General features: G+C 40.8%; 1 protein-coding gene across 10 annotated transcripts in view; it reads right to left on the bottom strand.

Moving 5' to 3' along the window:
- SLC35F5 (solute carrier family 35 member F5) overlaps positions 1-21,560 on the bottom strand; it is a 184,139-nt gene that overhangs the window by 147,616 nt on the left and 14,963 nt on the right. For 6 of the 10 annotated variants that reach the window (XM_079923898.1, XM_079923893.1, XM_079923891.1 and 3 more), the window contains exons 2-3: positions 7,457-7,614; positions 4,645-4,800 (exon numbers count right to left, since the gene is read on the bottom strand). The gene's annotated coding sequence lies outside the window, so the exon portion shown is untranslated. Of the gene's footprint in view, positions 1-3,826; positions 4,028-4,644; positions 4,925-7,456; positions 7,615-9,109; positions 9,197-21,560 lie in introns of those variants that run through there. The other 4 variants (XM_079923885.1, XM_079923897.1, XM_079923894.1 and 1 more) reach the window with 4 other exon arrangements.

Below are 21,560 nucleotides of genomic sequence, written 5' to 3'. Positions count from 1 at the left end.
GTCCCCCACATCGGCAGGCGGACTCTCAACCACTGCGCCACCAGGGAAGCCCACACGCGAATCTTCGTTGCAGCATGTGGAATCTTTTTAGTTGCGGCATGCAAACTCTTAGTGTGCGGCATGTGGGATGTAGTTCCCCGACCAGGGATCAAACCCAGGCCCCTTGCATTGGGAGCGTGGAGTCTTAGCCACTGGCCCACCAGGGAAGTCCCTATTGTGTTAATCTTTAAAACTTTTTTTTTTAAATCAAAGCAGTATGTGTGCACATTTATATATTAAAAAAAAAATCAATGGTGCTGAAGAGCTTATTGCAAAAGGTAAGGATGCCCCGCTGCGACATCCCGGCCCTACCCCACCCTTTGCCTTCCACCCAACTTGGGAAGCAACCAAGTTTAACTTTTCAACAGCTACAGTTCTTTAATTCTTTTGGGTGGTTACTTCCCTACCCCTCAAATAATACAGTCATATTGCCACTTCTTTGTTTATCAGACAGACTTTCTGTGGACTTCCTTCCCATTCTGATACATGAGTACTTAGTTCACTTAGACCCTCCCCCCTCTCAGTATGAATGTCTCACTATTTTTAAGTCCTCTATTGTAATTTTAGGTAATGCACTTTAGTTCCTCTTTGTAATTTTCTTACTATATGCCCTTTTCTTTCTTGTTCCATTAACTATGACCTGTATCTCTCAACTCCCCACTTTGTATAGGGTCCCCTCCCCTTCCACTTCCAAAACGCTCTCACTGCTGTCTTCTGTAAGATTTCAATGCAAAGGTACCAGCACAACGGAATAAGGAGTTCAGCAGTAACTTCCCTGGTGGTCCAGTGGTTAAGACTTGGTGACTTCACTGCCATGCGCCCAGGTTCAATCCCCTGGTTGGGGAACTAAGATCCCACAAGCCGAGTGGCCAAAAAAAAAAAAAAAAAGAAGAAGAAGTTCAAACAACATAAAAAAAATTGTGAAATAGTTTGTGCACACAGACAGTAATAGAGACTAGTATAGGAACACATACACATCCACCACTTGGTTTTATCAAATCTTAACATTATAACATATTTGCTCCCCTTAAAAAAAAGCATTGCCAATCCATTAAGGGCCTGTATACTAAGGACTGACTCTATTTCTCTTTGTCAGTGTTTATCATTACAACAAAACATCTCTCCTTAATTCAGTGTTTACCATTCTAATACATGATTTTATATTTTTGATGCATACATTGGCATCCCTATACATATAATATAAACATATTTACATATATTCATATATATTATATATCCATGTATTATATATCAGTGATGACATTTTTAAAGCAAAAAAACTGCTGGGGGGGCTTCCCTGGTGGCGCAGTGGTTAAGAAACCACCTTCCAGTGCAGGGGACACAGGTTCGATCCCTGGTCCGGGAAGATCCCACATGCCGCGGAGCAACTAAGCCCATGCAGCACAACTACTGAGCCTGCGCTCTAGAGCCCGTGAGCCACAACTACTGAGCCCAGGCGCCACAACTACTGAAGCCCACGTACCTAGAGCCCGTGCTCTGCAACAAGAGAAGCCACCGCAATGAGACGCCTGTGTACCACAAAGAGTAGCCCCCGCTCGCCGCAACTAGAGAAAGCCCGCACAGCAACGAAGACCCAACACAGCCAAAAATAAATAAATAAAATAAACTAAAAACAAAAAACTGCTGGGAACTGGGAAACACTAGCATTTTGAAATTCTCAGATTTGGGGGTAACTCGTACTGCAAAGCAAGCAAAATGTTCCAGGAGCATGACTCACAAGGCACACAGTATACCATAAAAGGGTAAAAAATAATAGCTTGGCGGCTTAAGAGGAACGACGGGATACACCAAAGCGAGAATCAGGAAGGTGATTTTTAATTTTGCACCAAGACTGGGCCATCCATGCAAAGAAATGAAGCGCTAAAGTTCAAGAGGACGTTTCCTGGCAGGTCTCCTCACTACACTCCCAGGGCTGTAGGAAGGAGAGTAACAGGGAATGTGAGGCAAGGCTGATTCTTAAGGTGCTTAACAGTACAGCTCACACTTCACAGAAATGAAAATTAAGGAGGAAGGAATGGGGATCTGCACATTGACCCATTTTCAGCCTCTGTGGAAAAAAAAATCACCATTTATAGCTAGAATGTACTATAACAGAAGGAGCGTAAATAACACTTAAACACTTGAACACATGCCAGAAAAGCAGAAGCAAGAGTCACAAAAGAAAGTACAAGGCTCAATGGCATGAAGACATGAATGGAAGGACATTCATTTTTCTTTATAGCTAATAGACTTTAAATTTTTACAAGCAATTTTTTAAAGTCACCCATAATTTCCCTACTGTATGGTAATTTTTGTTTCTTCATATTCCTTCACAGTTTTATCCCCCCCATACATGCACAGTATATATACAATGCTTAACTCATTTTAATCGTTGTATAATACACAATTCAAAATGCCACTTTCAAAATTTAGCATGGGGGCTCCCCTGGTGGCGCAGTGGTTGAGAATCTGCCTGCCAATGCAGGGCACACGGGTTCGAGTCCTGGTCTGGGAAAATCCCACATGCTGCGTAGCAACTAGGCCCGTGAGCCATGGCCGCTGAGCCTGCGCGTCTGGAGCCTGTGCTCCGCAACAAGAGAGGCCGCGAAAGTGAGACGCCCCGCGCACCGCGATGAAGAGTGGCCTCCGCTCGCCGCAGCTAGAGAAAGCCCTCGCACAGAAACGAAGACCCAACACAGCCAAAAATAAATAAATAAATTAATTAATTAAAAAAATTAACATGTTTTCATCAACACACCATCAGTCATTAGACTTGTGTCTGCATCTGCTTCCTATTGTTTCCAGTTGCCTACTATTATAAATATGCTCTGACAAGCACAGTGGGTATTCTCAGCATAAACAGGGAGGGGATGCTGAGAAAAATTAGAAAATGAACATTTTTTTAAAGAAAAAAGGTAAATGTGGAAGATTTAGAAGTTACCTTTAGGAGCCAGTCGATTCAGCAGAATTGGGTTCCTGTTCTTGTACATTAATTACATATGTTTTAGCAGGTATACAGTTCTGCTCAGGGAGGATTTTTAATTTTTTAAATTTACAAATGCAGAAAAAACCATAGATGATACTAAAAATATATAGGTACCCAGAATTAATCAATGTTCATTTTATATATATATATATATTTTAATTACCGGGATATTCCTAAAAAGTTGAAGTCTCTTTCGGACTCTTGTGCTGTCACACGGGTAGCCTCTTGACTGCAAGGAACAGTAAAGCAACTTAGTCCCAAAGCAGTTCACGTAAACGGTGATGAAGGACGGAGAGATGGGTGTGATCTATGCAGACAGACTACTCTTTAACGGGTGGCTGTTTCTAGCATAATTACAATAAGACTCCATGTTTGTATAATGCATTATAGTTTGTAAAGTGCTTTTGTGGCCTACATAATAGAGGGATGTGAGGTGAGCTTCAACCAAGGCTGCCCTACTCCCCCAGAATGGACATAAAATGATGAAGTAGCAGTAGCTAGGGAGGACGCTTACAGGAACTGCACAGTAAGTAGAGTTTTGGGTTCAGTTAAGGAATCTTGACCAGGTTACATTACTTCAAGCTCTCTTCCTATGAAAACGTGAGCGGGAACAATCCCTTCTCCTCGGATCAGTGTGACTCAGCGACAGCTCAAGGACAGGCAGCTGTAGACAGGTTGAAACGGAAAACTCCAGCAAATATTCTATTAACAGAAAATACTCTTAAGGGCAATCAAGAGAGGAGTGCAGGGCATAGAGCATCTCCTCACAATCAAGACGGCAACAAGCTCCAAAGTACAAACCTGTTGGGAAGTTGCAGACCCGCATGGAGCTTTGAAAGGAACAACCAGGGCTGCATAATAAGACCACACAATACTGGGCCTCTCCAGGTATTTCTTGTAAGGGATCCTGGGGCACATTGCTGGGTTACAGGCTGCAGGATGCTGGCAAACTATATGACAAGCATGGTGAAGAAATTATGGAGCAGAAATAAAGATGGAAGCCTTCAAAAGGAAAAAAGGAAGGTATTGGGGGGATTAATGTCACAAGAGGTATGCATATAATGCCTACTGAACCCAGTTTCAGCTTATTTAAAAGAAATCATCTATGTAGAAGAAGCACAGCTTCAAGCATATTTTAATGCTTGAAATTCGCAAGAGAGGCAGGACCAAAAGTCACAAAAGAAAGCACAGTATTTATAATATATTCATGTCCATACATATATACACATAGACATGCACGCACGTATGCATATATGCACATACACATTTGTGAAATAGAAATTTATGAATAAATTGAAAAGATAGTTAAGAAAAAAAAAAGAATTAGTACGGACCAGAAATGTCAATAACCTCCATAATTTATTTCATTTTCACAAAATAACTGCTGGCTAGAACCAACATGGAGATTCTAATTAGCATCAGTATTACTCCTTGTGTGAAGCCTTCTCTTAGCTCCCTTTCCTCCCATTAGAGCTGATGACTTCCCCTCTATGACTCAGAACACTTTTCATTTTGAGCCTTTTTTAGCATCAGTCACAATCATGACAGGTTGTATCATAGGTTTCATTTATTCTTCAAGTAGGCTTTGAAGGCCAGGATAAGGACCGTTTTCTACTCACCTTTATATCCTGGCGTCCAGTGCAGTGTTGGGCCAATGTATGTACTCTATGCATGCTTGTTGAACCTGAGCCACTGTCTGTCACAGAGAGATCATTTGTCTTGTGGAAGCAAATTCTTCTGACCTTCCAGTCCAGTTCTCCCAGCTTGGTTCTCTCCTTGAGGCAAAGAAACAGCATCTATCAAGTTAAGTTCGTGGAGAGCTTCTGTTTGCTTTCTTCCGAAGGGGGATAAAGACCAAGACTTTTCCCCAGAGGCTAAGACACTAGTTCTTCCTATATGCTGTTAAAGGAAAAACGAAACAAAACAAAACAAAACAAAACTGTTGGAGACTTAAGACTGCGTGCTGAGCGGTAAAGCAGGGAACTTGACCCAGACAGAGGAACAGGTCTAGGAGCTCCTCAGGGATGAGGTTTAGGAATAGAGAAAGGAAGTAGATCTTTTAAAGCAAAATCACTCAAACTGTTTCTGCCCCATATTAGGAAAGCAAAATGTCTTGAGAGATGCTGGTTGGCTGGTGATATCTGCGTCTGCTGTTGTGTAATTATGGGGTTGGCTGGCCTAGTCTTCTTTGGGAATACGGTATGCATTGGGGCCATTTTGGGATCATGGTGTGTAGATACCTCATGACCTGCCTGATGGGGACTATGGCATCCACTGGGGTGTCAGCAGATGCCCTGCTTTCAGCAGGCTTGGTGGACTGGTCAGAGTTTAGCAATGCACAAAATTACCCTGGGGATTGAGGGTGGCCTTCCCATCTCTACTTCTGTCAAGAAGATCAAACCCCAGTCCTTGTCACGTAAACTGTGGGTGACTCCACTTTTCAACAGTCTTTCTTCTCTGAAGTAAAGAGTAGAATGAACATTCATTCAATGCCTACTGTATGGCAGGAACTCTACTATACTTAGAAACTTTACAAATGACATGAAATGGATATCACCACTTTAAAGAGGATGCCACACAGCTATTAAGTGGTAAATTCAGAGTTCAAAGCCTGGTCTAGTCTGGCTCTAAAACTTTGGTCGATAGCCTCTGATGTCCTTCAACAGCATTAACAGGACACAGTGACTCTCACACTACCAGTGAATGACCTGGGCAGCTGGCTAGGACACAGAGCCCCAGAGATCCACCCCAACCTGGACTTTAGTTTCTAGGTCTTAGAGGCCTTGTGTTACTTTGCTAAGTGAAAGACTAGAAATTTGGACTGTCGAGAGAACTGACCACAGCATAAAATGCTCTCTAGTTAGAAGGAAAGAGAAAACAAAAACAAAAACTAAATGAAAACAGTGAAAGGCTGAGTATTTAGGGTATAAGAATCTAATTAACCATGTCTAATGTTTCATTGATTTTTTTTTTTTTTTTTTTTTTGCGGTACGTGGGCCTCTCACTGCTGTGGCCTCCCCCGTTGTGGAGCACTGGCTCCGGACGCACAGGCTCAGCGGCCGTGGCTCACGGGCCCAGCTGCTCCGTGGCATGTGGGATCCTCCCGGACCAGGGCACAAACCCGTGTCACCCACATCGGCAGGCGGACTCCCAAGCACTGCACCACCAGGGAAGCCCTTTTATTGGTTTTGATGGTGGAAAAAGCAGTATGTAAAAACACATGATATAGAAAATGCCCTTTATGATACAATTCACTAAAATTCAAATGAGACAATGCATCTGAAAGTGCTTTAAAAGCATAAAGTGCTATACAACTGTGAGGGATTACTTGTCCCAGAAAGCTTTTACAGGAGAAACTTGCAACATTGGTGTTTTTGCCTCTCCTCTAAGAACCAGAGCAGTTTTGAGAGTTGCTCTTCATTGAAGAAACAACTCACGCTTATTGCCCCAGCTTGGCAGGATCAGGTAGAGATCAATATTAGCCTTCAGGAGGGGAAACTCTCTAAGTCTATATAAGGCTCCACAATTGTACTCTGAACTGTGGCCAAGAAGATTGGTTAGCATTTTGTAAAGCATTTTTAGAAAAAAAATACATAGTGTGATAAAGCTGTATAATCTACAATAAATTAAACATTAATGGCATGCCTAGAGACTCTGTACAGTGAAATAATTTTACTAAAAAAAATCAATTTTTATTTGATGCCTTGTAAATATTCAACCTTTCATTTTAGTCCTTTCTGCCCTGTCAACCCCGCCCTCGACCCCTGCCCCTCAATCTCTTTTTCTTTCTTCTCTAGCCTTACGTCTCTCATTGTACTTTGGAGAAATGGGATTTTACTACTCCTTTCTCCCAGAACTGTGCCTTCAGATTCTTCGAAGTGTCTGATCAAACACTTTCTCTCCAAGTCTGAGAGCACATGGCGCCTTCTTCCTTTAATTCTTCCTTTCTCCTTGTTCCCTATCCCTCTCCCCACTACCTTAGAACTTCAAGTTCCCACTACGATTTCAAATATAGAATATTTTGCTGTTCCTCCTACGAGGGAGCTTAAAATGCCTCTAATTACACCATTTCCCCTGTCTCTCTTCTCCTTTGCAATTTAGATGCAGCACAGCAGAACAGGCTGCCTGACTCCTCTCTGATCTGTCAGGTCATTTTGAAGGATTTCTGTCTTATGTGAGTCTTGCCTCAATAAGGGCCCAGCACCCCAGCTGTGTCTAAAAGAACTGCTTCACAGGCAAAGCCATAGGGCCACAGAGCTGCAGTCTCAAGAGGCTTTGCTGTTCAGCCAGTGCCAGGTTGCTCTTCAACTCTTGGTTGAAAAATAAATTTCAGTCTTATTTACCTAAAAAATTTTCTTTTATTTATAAGATTGCAAGTTCCTATTTCAATCTGGATGTGCCCACAGGTGAAAAGTAATATAATGGCTTAACTGCTTCCATTGGTCCAAAGTAGTCTTCTTTGAAGAGAATGGGGTCTGTGCAACTCTACTGGATAGTTCTTGGACATGCTTGAGTTTTTTGTGTTTTTTTTTAACATCTTTATTGGAGTATAATTGCTTCATCCTCAAGTTTGAGAACTACCTGAGAAGCTGTGGTAAGAAAAGAACAACAAATATTTGTGGGAGGACAGTATTTTGAACATTAACTGATGTTCCCCTCTTTCCTATCTGTTCTTTCCTGTTATCTCTACCCCTCCCTGCACCCTCAACCTTCAGGCTACTAATTATTTTGCCTTTATTGCCTTAAGAAAAGAATGAAAGGAAACAGAGAGCTGATTCCTGATATTTTTGCATTTCAAAATAGACTTCAAAATCATAAGTAGGGAAGAGTTTAAGAGTCTACTGAAAGCAAAAGATTAAGCTTTTGAAATATCAAAGCCAATGCCTTGAAAGGATTCGAGACTTTGTGTACAGTGTGTCAGAGTCAGACTTTTCTGTTTCTTGAGACTAGCAGGGGTCTGGATCCAGGGGAGCCAGTGAGGAAGCTAGTGGTGAGTAGACTTAGGGGTTTCAGAGAAAGTGGTCTGTGAGGTATACATCCTGCCAGAGAGCAGAGAGGGACATGAGCCCCACAAGCTGAGGTAAAAGCAGTGAGATTCCAGAGTTCCCATCCCCTGCCAGCAAGGAAGGAATGACTGGGGAGAACCGGGGCAGCTGGGCCTGAGGCACCTCCCAGGCACAATTCTAGGGAAGTGGCGAGAAAAGAAAATCTTCCGCGTGTGTGTGTGTGTGTGTGTGTGTGTGTGTGTGTGTGTGTGTGTGTGTGTGTGTGTGTGTGTGTGTGTGTGTGTGTGTGCGCGCGCGCGCGCGTGCGCGCGCACCTGGTCTCTGTATCCAGATTTCCCCTTTCATTATTTTTTTAATTTTTTTTTCTTGATGTACGCGGGCCTCTCACTGTTGTGGCCTCTCCCGCTGCGGAGCACAGGCTCCGGACGCACAGGCTCAGCGGCCATGGCTCACGGGTTCAGCCGCTCCGTGGCATGTGGGATCTTCCCGGACTGGGGCACAAACTCGTGTCCCCTGCATTGGCAGGCGGACTCTCAACCACTGCGCCACCAGGGAAGCCCTCTATTTTTATTTTTTAAAAAATATTTATTTATTTAGCTACACCAAGTCTTAGCTGCAGCATGCAGGATCTTCGTTGTGGCCTGCGGGATGTTCATTGCCACGTGCAGGATCTTTAGTTGTGACATGTGGGATCTTTTAGTTGTAGCATGTGGGATCTTGAACTGCGGTATGCGGGGTCTTTAGTTGTGGCATGTGGGGTCTTTTAGTTGCAGCATGCAGGATCTTTAGTTGTGGCATGTGGGATCTAGTTCCCTGACTAGGGATTGAACCTGGGCCCCCTGCATTGGGAGTGCAGAGTTTTAGCCACTGGGCCACCAGGGAAGTCCCCAGACTTCCCCTTTTAATAAGAACACCAGTCATATTGGATTAGTGCCCATCCTGATGGTCTCATTTTAGTTTAATTACCTTTGTAAAGACCTTATCTCCAAATACAGTCACATTCTGAGGTACTGGGGGGTTAGGATGCTAACGTATCTTTTTGAAAAGGACATAATTCAACCCATAACAGACCACTTACACAGATTAGCTCACTATCTCTTGCTGAACTCTTTTTTCCACTCCCACCGACCCATTTCTCTCCACCAAAGCCTTCTGGAAGAATCTGTAGTCAGGAAAACATCTGGTAATCTCATTTATACTGAGGCATGACTGGCCAAAATTGTCTTTGTCTATAAAGTACAATGGTCCAAAATGATATAAAGCAACAAAAAGAAATCGATAAAGTTTAGTATGTTGTCCCTCCTGGAAATATCTACATTTTAACAAATCACAAGGAATTATACTCATTCCTCTATAACACAACATATAACATATATGTTATATACTGGAACATAAATCGTAGCAGTGCTTGGGATAATGAGTAAAAACTTGCTAAGCAATACTTGGTTTTTATTATAATTCACATAAAAACTGCATTTTCTATTAATGGCAAAATAAGGTTGAATGCCATGTTGTTGATACAATGACACATACTCATAATTGCCAAGTGAAGATTATTGTAGATTTCTTCTTTAATGCTAATAAGAAATATAAACACTCCTAAAGGAACCGCAAACTTGGTAGCTACTGCTATTTCATAAGTGGTTCAAAGGCTATGAAATTAGCAAGATATTTGAACCGCTCAAACCAACAATGGCTTTAAGTCCATCCCTTCCAAAATTGCACTTAGGCGCCATTTTTGCAGCCAATAAAAGCTTTAATTTTTTTTTAACTCAAGAATGTGGGCTATGATAGCACAGCTATCATATTTAAAAAGCACTTAAACCAAACTGACACTAGGAACTAAAAAGTAAGATAGGAAAACTTGACTTTATATGTTGTACTCTAAAATACAGTCGATTCTCATTATTCGCAGTAGTTAAATTCTATAAAGTTGCTGTGAATTAGCAAATACTGAATCACTGTTCCTATGGGGAATACAGGGTGAGGTTCCTGTGAGCCTCTGGTCACAACGTTTTTGTCAACTGAACCCATATCTTGTTCCATGTGTGTTTCTGTTTAAAGACACATTATTCAATGTATATTGTTGATTAACATTGAATTCACGGCCAACAACACTATAATTCGTGCCTGAAAGAAGCTTATCTAACACTTTATTTTCTCCGTAAGGCACATCATAGCCGTCTTATGCTTAGGAGTGGGAGACAGCACTGCAGCACTCTCCTTGGGGGCCATTTTAAATACCAAAATCTCCACAAAAAGCACAAAAATGTAAAAAACATAGCATCAGATAGACCACAAAGAGGACACTTGTTTATAGTATGAGACCTGAAACAAGAAGGCCAAGTGGCACCTTGTCTGACCTCACCTGGGAATGTGTATAATCAGCAACTCAAATTTTTGGCCCCTCTGCTCATCTCTGGGAATGACGATGAAAATGCCATGGATATTGATTTTGGGGCTGTAGGTAAGTTTTTAGCAGGTAGGAGAATTCACAAGTACAAAGCCATGAATAATGAGGTACTCTGACCTGGCTTCCATTGCCCATAAACCAAATAAATAAATAAGGTCCTATTTGCCTAACAAAATAGGTTATTTACATTTAAAGTTGATATTTGTAATGTGAGGCCTCGTAGAGTGCTGGCTAAGTGTAATTAATGTCCGAGCCTTTCTACTGATTGTGAGAGTGACCTGGGGCATGCTGGATTTCTGTGGGCCTCAGCTTCTTGTTCACAAACTGATAGTCTTGGACTACAGATATATATACGTATATATATATATCTACGTATATATACATATATATACGTATATACACATATATATACGTATATATATTTGTATTCATAGAAATACAGATATTTTAAAGCTATTTTTAGAACTCACACAGAAGAACACATATTTAAATGTGCTTAACATCAGGAAGATGTATAAAAAATAGTGTTCTGGACAGATGGAGGACAGGGATGTTATAGATGTTTTCTTTTTATGCCTTTTGGTTTTTGAACCATGAAAACATACTAGCTATTTAAAACATTAAGCAATAAAATTGAAGACGAAGAAAGAGAATAAGAATTAAACTTTAAGAAGAAAGAAGGAGGAGAAAAGAAAGAAGGAAGGAGGGATGTAGGGAGAAAAGAGAACTCCTGATAGGCATTTCATGTTCTGTATGGCAAGGGGTAGATATTACAAGCTCAGATTATACTATGACCATTAGGCCACAGGGTTTTATTTACATATCTTTTAATAAATCATGTGCTTATTAGGCATTTACTGAACACCAGGGACAGTGCTAGAATATTATTCTATTTAATTTTTTCCTTATGTCTGTGAAGTAGGTATTAAGTTGAATCATATGAAATTGTCAATACTCAATGATTTTTGACTTACAAAAATGTCAGTTTCATATGTTCAACCTAATGTTAACATCCCCATTTTAATGATGAGTAACCCAAGGTTCACAAACACTGAGTAACTGTCCAGTGGCACACACAGCTTGCAGAGAGACTCCTGATCTGAACCCAGATCTCCTGTTCCCACCGAGTAGCAGGTATACATTTCAGGCCACAAAAGTAAATGTACAAGAAATGTTTAACTTTCTTTATATATGTGTGACCTTAAATGCCACCAAATGGTAGAGATTTGACTGTAAAAACAAAAACAGAGATCGGATGATGCTTCTGCCAGCCCAAGAACACTGAAAATTGCCAGCAAGTCACCGGAAACTAGGAGAGAGGGCTGGAATGGATCCTTCCCTCAGAGCCCTCAGAAGGAAGCAACCTTGCCAACACCTTGATCTCAGACTTCTGGTCACCAGAACTGTGAGACATTTCTGTTGTTTAAGCCCCCTAGTTTGTGGTCCTTTGTTACAGCGGTGCCAGGAAGCTAACATACAGCCCATCACTGTTTGAAGAATAAAACTAGCCCTCCCCCCACCCCCTGTAGCTTCTAGTTCTGCTCCATTTCAACAAAACCAGAAAAAAATTTACTTAGAAGTGAGACACAATGAACTGAATCCTACCCAAGGTCATGAAACCACAGCTTCCACCTTTCCCAAAGCACAAAACTCTGATTTTGAAACCTGCCTTGAAGGATGGGTCACTCCAAGGCCATTTGGGCCACTGACAACTGTCCTGGACTCTTTCTTTCACACAACAAGTGTGACTGCTTTTGTGTCATGGAAAGATTAAATTAATGAGAGAGAGTTTCTGCGGGGAGAGCAGCAGAAGTCTCCATTGCCATTTGCCATTAACAGTGCTAAATGTATTTTGTTACCTATACTGGGTGCTGATTACATCTTGCTTTCTTTTGTGCAGGCAAATTTGCTTGGAATTAGTTTGGAGTCAGCGTGGGCATGGCCCTTCGTTCACTCTGTTCCATTCCCCATGGTTACTTTATTGATGGGAGATTATTAATGAAGATAAGAACGAAATGAATGTTCCTTTAAAAAAAATTAAATGACCTTGTTTCCATTTATATATTTCCAACAGCATGTTCATTAGCTATTTTGTATCTCTGCTGTGCATTTTGGGATGTGAGCCTCAAAATACCTGAGTTCTTCTGTGATGATGACCATCATTTGGTTCTTTGCCTAACAATTCCCCAAGTATTGTCTCTGGAGACCAGGCAGAAACCAGAGCCCAAGTGAGGTAGTTTGGTTGAGGGAACTTAACACGAGGAGCTGGTTACAAAGGTGTTGGACGGGCCAGAAAGCCAAACTGGGGAAGGAAGGGAACCTCAGTGAGAAGCAATAGCAGGAAGCCTCTGCCCTCCATCCCTAGGGTTGGAGAGACCAACAGACTGGCTGGATTAACAGAGGCCTAGAGCCACCGTCCCCAGATGGACCTAGAATGAGAATCACAGAGAGGCAGTCACTGTGGGAGAAGTCCCCTGAATCAGAAAAGGAGGAAAATAACCTTGGCTTCTCTTCTTCTTCTGCAAGTGTTCCTAATTTATCTTTTTATCTTTCATTGTCCTAATTCCTTTTTGGCATGGTCAAGTGAGTCTAGGAAATGCAGTTGGCAGGAATCAGCTTCCTTCCAAACAGACAGAATAAGAGAATGGCAAGGAATGAATGGATTTGAGAGCAAGTAGGCAAATGAGCAGCACATTAAGCCCCTAGTGCAGTATGTTATGTTGGGCTTTGGGTAGCAAATGGTCAAAGCAGGTCAGAGAAGCCCAAACCAGAGATTGGGCAAAGCTAGTGAGGTATGACTGATATTGCATACAGAATACAGGGTCATAAAGAGGAGTTGCGCCAACAGAGGGGACTATAGCACAATGCATCATAAACTATCAGTAGAGACGTATAAAATAATCTCCTGGAGATCAGAGGAAACACAGTCATAGATTTTCATGATAATTAGGCCATATTACGGGGATAGAACATCAGCACACACAGGGTAGTAACAAGGGGTCAAACAGGCTTAGAGAGTTGCAGTTCATTATCTGTATGTAGGAATCCATTCCAAATAACCAGTCTGAAAGGTAGACACTAGAATTCCAAACGGACTTTTCTTTTTGTCAATATCTTTGCCATTTTATATTTTCTGGTTGTCTGAAGTTAATTCCTACATCTGCTTGGAAACTGCACTTTGAAATCATTGATATTAGCTTGACTACTTGCCATTGCTTTCTCATGAGAGCAAATTATAAAGAAAAGTTGCACCTATTTGAGTTTTCTGTTGATTTCAAACTCTATAAGTAGGATGTTCCTGTTAGGCACTCAGAAGGCACTTATCTGCAGTGAGGAAGGCCAAGATAATGGGGGATAAACAAAAAAGGAATCATCCAATCAATGAACAGAATGAAAGCTTAAACATAAAGAGTAATGTAACCAACAAGTTAAGTCTTGCATTTTCTGTCCCTGTATTATTTTTCTTTCATGGGCTTGAGTAAAGCTTTTCTTATTTATGGTACCATATGAGAAAAAGATAAATAGATACTTTAAAGTGATCATACTACTCTACTTAAAAATAATCTCTCTGGATCCACAAATGCTTATTTGGATAACTGAAATGAAAATTGTTCCTTGTCTTTAATTAATTAGATTGAAAGTTTTAAAAATATTGTTTTTATTAACCAAGCTCTTTTTGGTGGAATCTAAATTAATATCCATAGGCGATGCCTGGTTCACTGATTACACAGGCACCTTGCAATAATTAATATCTGGAAGAAAGCAGTGTATTTTGCATACTGTTATTCATCAAAAAATGTGCATTTTGGAAAACAATAAAGGAAGCATGTACAATTTTAGAAATACTAGTTTATATGATCACACACACACACACACACACACACACGTGAGGCCCAAAGTCTATACAATGAGTCTGTTGTAGCTGTAATCTAGATAATTAATAAAATTCATTCACCCAGAAATGGAGGCATCAAACGTGTGCAGGCACAAGGCTAGGCTCTGAGAACATGTAGATACACATAATTCCTAGCTTCAGAAAGTTTATAAGCTAGAGAGAGAGTCTAAGAGGCTGCTATAGAAGCTATGAGAGGTGACTCTTGCCGGGGACCACAGGTGGCACAAAGCAGGGAGGTGTCCTTAGGCGAGGAGTCATCCACCAGTTTTCAACTTCAAGGTTTGCAAAGCTGAGGCTCTGGATCTTGGATAGCCCAGTCCCAAGCCTTGGCCTCCTGCCCATGGCAAGCTCCAGCCTGGCCTCCACCTTGAGCTAACATCACACTGCTGTACACACAGCCACGCCTCCTGCCTACCTCTCGCTCCCAAGGGCACCCTTTACAAACTTAATGCCCCCTCCCTCTCCCCCTCCCCCCCACTTCACGTCCCACATCAAACAGACTGTCTAGTGCTGCCCATTACGTTGTGCAGGTACCTGCCATTTCTTAATTCGTTCTTTCACAATGGTCTCCCATCGGGTCTCTCCATCTCCTGTTTTGATCTGCTCTACTGCAACTTTCCACTGGCAAAGAGCTATCTTTCTAAAACATGCTATTTTCTTTGCCAGTACCTCCTGATAGATCCCTGCTGTCCACACACAGTGGCTCTCAGACTTGGATGTGCCCCATTATCACGTTAGGGAACTTTTTTTCCAACAGATTCCTCTTGAACCAAAATTTCCGGAAGTGCAGCCTGGGCAATCTGTATTTTTAACAAGTTTTTCAGATGGCTCTTTACTGTCAGCCTGGTTCTAGTCGGGGGACCAGGGTTTTGGAACTGCAAGATGAAGTCCAAACCTAGCACACAAAGTCATTCACATTGACTCTTCCCCGGTACACACCCCATACCACGGCCACAGCTGTAATCCACTTCTGAAACTCTCAGGGTTCTCCTAAGCCTCTGTCACTGCACATGCTGTTCTCTCCAGAATTGCTTTTCACTCCTTTTCTACCCTGGAAAGCATTCCGTAAGCCTTCTTCTTTAAAGCTTTCCCTGATCTCTCAGCTGAGTGAGCTAAGGGTCCTCCTCTGCTTTTAAAAGCCCTGTGCAAATCACTGCTCATGGTGTACTTTATTGTTTTTTTAAATAAACATTTATTTATTTTTGGCTGCGTTGGGTCTTCGTTGCTGTGCGTGGGCTTCCTCTAGTTGTGGCGAGTGGGGGCTACTCTTCGTTGCAGTGTGCACTTGCTTCTCACTGCGGTGGCTTCTCTTGTTGCACAGCATGGGCTCTAGGTGCGTGGGCTTCAGTAGTTGTGGCATGTGGGCTCAGTAGTTGTGGCTCGTGGGCTCTAGAGCGCAGGCTCAGTAGTCGTGCCGCACAGGCTTAGTTGCTCCACGGCATGTGGGATCTTCCCCAACCAGGGATTGAACCTGTGTCCCCTGCATTGGCAGGTGGATTCTTAACCACTTTGCCACCAGGGAAGCCCTCATAGTGTACTTTAATTTTCACTTGTCTGTTTCCCTTCCTGTACTTGGACTTCTTCAAGGGGTGGGGCTGCAAATTACTCATCTCTTTAATCTTAGTGCCCAGCCTTGCTCCTGATTCATAACTGGCACATAACATAAATAAATGAATGGATGGATAAATGAATGAACAGAGTTCTAGTCACACTATGGTAGAAACTGGCTGTGTATAAACCATTATTCTTTATGAACTAAATAATTATATATCTTCCAACAGAATACTATTAAGTGAAGCTAGCAGAAGTTCTTCAGCATTTGAGATGAAATGGAAACCAAAATAAATGCTACTGCAAAAATATAATTGCTTTCCCAGTGCAGGATTGAGGGAATCATTAAACATTTAGATTAATGTATTGTTTGGCAGATGGCCAATGTTTTTATTTTTCATTTGCCTTTGTGTTCATTTATGGGCTGGCAAGATACACACACACATGCAATGCATCTTTTTTTTTTGCAAAGTGAAAAATATTTTTCAGTGTATTTCTATTTATTCTTTTAGTGTTGGTAGTATTTTTGTTTCAATGAATGTATCATAAACCTCCAACCACTAAGCAAGAAATTAACATAGTTGTATCAGTTTATAATTTAATGTAAATGGAATTTTTAATGGACTTGGTTTGTTTTTGCTTAGATTCATTACCTCTCTTTGGGTACTATACACTTATTTTTCCCTTTGTGACTCCTCCACTTTCTGTCCATGTGGTTCTTTTCGGTGGGACTGCTCGGGGGAGGGAGGCATGTGACCCAGGCTTGCCCAACTGGAGTCACGGTGAAGTGCTCAGGGAAGACACCTAATCCAAGGCAGCCAATGAGAGTTCGTGCCAGTTCCTTTGTCGGGACCACAGGGGAAGATGTACTCTCTGCACTGGGATTGATAAAGTATTAGAACATCAGCCATTTTTGCCGTGGAGTGAGTAAAGCTGCCCAAGAATGAAGCCAACACAGTGAGAAGCAAAGCCAAAAGAGAAAGAGAGGCAATTTCTGATGATATTTTGAGCCTTTGCATCCAGCTGTAAAGGACTGTAGACAGTTTACCCCTTGGGATTTATACTTATTTGAGCTCCACTCACTCTAAAGAAAAAAATTCCTTTTTATTCTTAAGCTGATTTGAGTTTGCGTTCTCTCATTTACTACCATAAGCGTCTTGACCATAAGACATTATGTCTGATTTTATAGCATCACTGAATTTGTTGTATTACACAAGAATAGTGTGAATTTTCAATAAAGCTCTTCTCTTCTATGAATCTCTAGAGATATACTTAAGTAGAAGTAATTTACTAGTTAGTTGTGACATCTTAAATAAGTCACTTAATTCCTCATTTGCTAAACTGGGGAGTTAATACTAAGTCCCTTCTTCAGAATTATTATTTTGTGGAAAAAACACTGACACTTTAGAGCAATTGACTGCTATTTAAGGATCATAATTCCCCAACCATAAATGCTGTTATGGCATATAGTAAGTGTCAGGGGCTGGGGGTAGGGGGTAGGGTAGAAAAGCAGGAGGAGAAAGTTTGATAAACTTCATTTTGGATAAACCCCAAACAGCCAAATAATTTATTGGGTTGGCTTACTCATTATTATTTATCATATTATCATTATTAGCTTCTTCTGTAATTGGGAGATGAGTTCCAGAAATGTGAGAACTGTCACAGGTTGTCAGATTTACCAAAGGATGAAAATAGATGTGTCAGAAAAAAAAATGTATTCATAATTCAGTTTCTTCTCATCAAATTGGAACCAAATGCACAGTTTTAGATGGAGAGGAGAAGCCTAAACATTCGTCAGATATGTGGTTTAAAGAGATGGCAATGCCTGAGTCAGAAGTAGGAAAAAGTAATGACTATTTAAAAATCTGGGGCTTCCCTGGTGGCGCAGTGGTTGAGAGTCCGCCTGCCGATGCAAGGGACACGGGTTCGTGCCCCGGTCCAGGAAGATCCCACATACCGCGGAGCGGCTGGGCCCGTGAGCTATGGCCGCTGAGCCTGCGCGTCCGGAGCCTGTGCTCTGCAACGGGAGAGGCCACAACAGTGAGAGACCAGCGTACCGCAAAAAAAAAAAAAAAAAAAAAAAAAAAAAAAATCTGGGCTGCTTTAAAACCAAAACCAGTTTTAATAAAAACCAACATGATATGTTAAACTAAATGTAATTACACACTGGGTCACACTGTAACTTCAAAGAACTCAGAATGCATTTCTTTTTATCTTTTACTTAAAAAATAATCATGGTTCCATTTCCTGAAACACTTTTTTCTCCAACTGACGCATATGTTTACATGACTTCCTGTTCATTGACACCTAACAAAAGTCACTGCTACCTACAATGTGTTTGTGTTTTCTCTCTCAAATTTGTATTTTCTAATTTTAGGTGTTAATACTTAATGACCTGCTCCTAAGACACACTGAATTTGCTCAGACTGAATCATCCTGAAAGTTTTCTATGACTATGTTGTGACATTTGCATTGGATTTCCAATCTGGGTAACTTCTCAGCAATTTTCCTCCTACCTTATTAGATTTTTTTTTAATTACAAAATTAATGTATATTCATTGTAATGAGACAGAAAATACAGAGTTATAACAAAAGTTATAATGAAAAAATTAATCTCTTTCCTTCAGTCTCATCTCTCTTAGGTCTCCATTGCTTCGTGTGCAACCTTCCATGTAGCTTCTATGTTTATACCACATAGAAACATATATGTATATAGGGCCCACCCTTCCATCCTTTCCACCTCCCTTACTACTACTTTTTTTTCCCATAGTTTTCCAAATACTAGATCACACTACAAATCAAAGGTCACACAAATCGACGGCCCACAGTTGGGGAAAACATTTTGTTGGCAAAACGTTAAGGAAATTTAACATGAATGACCTGGACTCACATACCTATACAGTAAGAATATTATTGATGTTGCACAGGCCTTCCAATTTAACATGGTCCTTTCCATTCCCTATTATTCATACCTCCACTAATCCACCTTTTGATATTACTGGCCTAACATCTATAAGCATTTGAGTTTATATCCTCCTGATATTACTTAGCAACTTTTTGCATTTAACATTATGTCATGGTATTATCAATTAGAATTAACTTCAGCTGCATATAACCGAAAATGCCAAATTACAGTGGCTTAAACCCTAAGGGTTTCTTTTTCTCACATGTAAATTAAGTCTGGAGGTGTGTGGTCCACAGCTTACATGGTACTTCGGAGTCACAAGGGACCTGAGCTCCCCCTATTTTTCTCCTCCACCTTCCTTGGGACGTGGATTCTAGTTTCAAGGTCAGTTAATCATCCCTAATGGCTAAGGAGCTCTAGTCACTTGATCTGTGTTTCAGGCAGTAAAAAAAGTGGAGGGCAAAAACAAAATGGTCAGCCTCTCGTAAGTCAGCCCTTCTTTAAAGATATTTCCCGGAATTCCCACTCAGATACTTCCACTTAGATCTCATTGGCCATAACTTTGTCATACAGCCACACCTAGCTTCACATGAGGTGGAGAAATGTAGTCTTTTGGCACACAGGCACCAGAGTAAAATCCAGGTACTGTTATTAAGGAGAAGATACAAATATCAGTCTCTGCTCCACGTTCCTGCAGGTTAAGACGGACACATGGAAGAGACTGTGAAGGCCCTCAATATCCAGGCTCTTCTGACTTAAAAGAAACCTCAGATTTAACCTGGTCGCAGAGGCACCTGAACTGAAGGCTATGTTTCTAAATCTTCACATTTTAGAATATTTCTTCACGATCATAATCTTCTCTCCCTCCAACATCGGTACTTTTATTTTTTTAGGATTCACCAAATGGGATTCCTAGGACTAATGTCAACAAATTTTAAGTTTTAATAGATGCTGATGGTTAACTTTGTAGGAGGCTGTGACAATTCATTCTCAGGAACAGCGTTCAGTTGCATATCCATTTTCCTATACACTTCTCAGCGCTGGATATTTTTTTCTCCTTTTAAATGTTATGAATCATGGGTGAAAAATGATATCTGTCATTGTTTAATTTGTGGTTCCCTTACTACCAGGAATGAAAAGCCTCTTTTCCTATGTTAATTGCCCACTTAAATTTCTTCTGTAGGGAGTTTGTGTTAATACCCTTTGCCAATGTTTCTGTTGGACTGTTTGCCTTTTTCTTATCATTTTAACTATGAGAGATGTTAATCTCTGTCATATGTGATGTAACCATTTTCTTCTAATCTCTAAATTCTAAAAAAATCTCTAGCCATTGGAAATTTGTTTATGTAACCAAATCTTTCCATGAATGGCGATGGGTTTCTACTTTTACTTAAGTCTCTCCCACCTTGAGCTAATACAAATATTTTCCTGAATTTTTTTCTTATTTTCTAATATACTTATAGTTTTTTTAAAAAAATAAATTTATTTATTTTGGCTGTGTTGGGTTTTTTTTTAAACATTTTTATTGGAGTTTAATTGCTTTACAATGCTGTGTTAGTTCCTGCTTTATAACAAAGTTACACATATACAAATATCCTCATATCTCTTCCCTCTAGTGTCTCCCTCCCTCCCACCCTCTCTATCCCACCCTTCTATCTGGTCACCAAGCACTGAGCTGATCTCCGGCTGCTTGCCACTAGCTATCTATTTTACATGTGGTAGTGTTTATATGTCCATATATACACTACCACTCTCTTACTTTGTCCCAGCTTACTCTTCCCCCTCCCCGTGTCCTCAAGTCCATTCTGTAGTAGGTCTGCATCTTATTCCCATCTTGCCCCTAGGTTCTTCATGACCATTTTTTGTTTTAGAGTCCACATATATGTGTTAGCATACGGTATTTGTTTTTCTCTTTCTGACTTACTTCACTCTGTATGACAGACTCTAGGTCCATCCACCTCACTACAAATAACTCAATTTCGTTTCTTTTTATGGCTGAGTAATATTCCATTGTATATATGTGCCACATCTTTTTTTTCTGCCATCTAATTATTCCCTTTATTTTATTTTATTTTTTTACATCTTTATTGGAATATAATTGCTTTACAATGGTGTGTTAGTTTTTGCTTTATAACAAAGTGAATCAGTTATACATATACATATGTTCCCATATCTCTTGCGTCTCCCTCTCTCCCACCCCTTTAGGTGGTCACAAAGCACGGAGCTGATCTCCCTGTGTTATGCGCTGCTTCCCACTAGCTATCTATTTTACGTTTGGTAGTGTATATATGTCCATGTCACTCTCACTTTGTCACAGCTTACCCTTCCCCCTCCCCATATCCCCAAGTCCATTCTCTAGTAGGTCTGTGTCTTTATTCCTGTCTTACCCCTAGGTTCTTCATGACCATTTTTTGTTTTAGAGTCCATATATACATGTTAGCATACGGTATTTGTCTTTCTCTTTCTGACTTACTTCACTCTGTATGACAGACTCTAGGTCCATCCACCTCATTACAAATAGCTCAATTTTGTTTCTTTTTCTGCTGAGTAATATTCCATTGTATATATGTGCCACAACTTCTTTATCCATTCATCCGATGATGGACACTTAGGTTGTTTCCATCTCCGGGCTATTGTAAATAGAGCTGCAATGAACATTTTGGTACATGACTCTGTTTGAATTATGGTTTTCTCAGGGTATATGCCCAGTAGTGGGATTGCTGGGTCGTATGGTAGTTCTATTTTTAGCTTTTTAAGGAACCTCC

This window comes from Stenella coeruleoalba (assembly GCF_951394435.1).
Source record: "Stenella coeruleoalba genome assembly, chromosome: 6".
NCBI classification, from domain to species: domain Eukaryota; kingdom Metazoa; phylum Chordata; class Mammalia; order Artiodactyla; family Delphinidae; genus Stenella; species Stenella coeruleoalba.
This window is presented reverse-complemented; position numbering and strand designations above follow the sequence as displayed.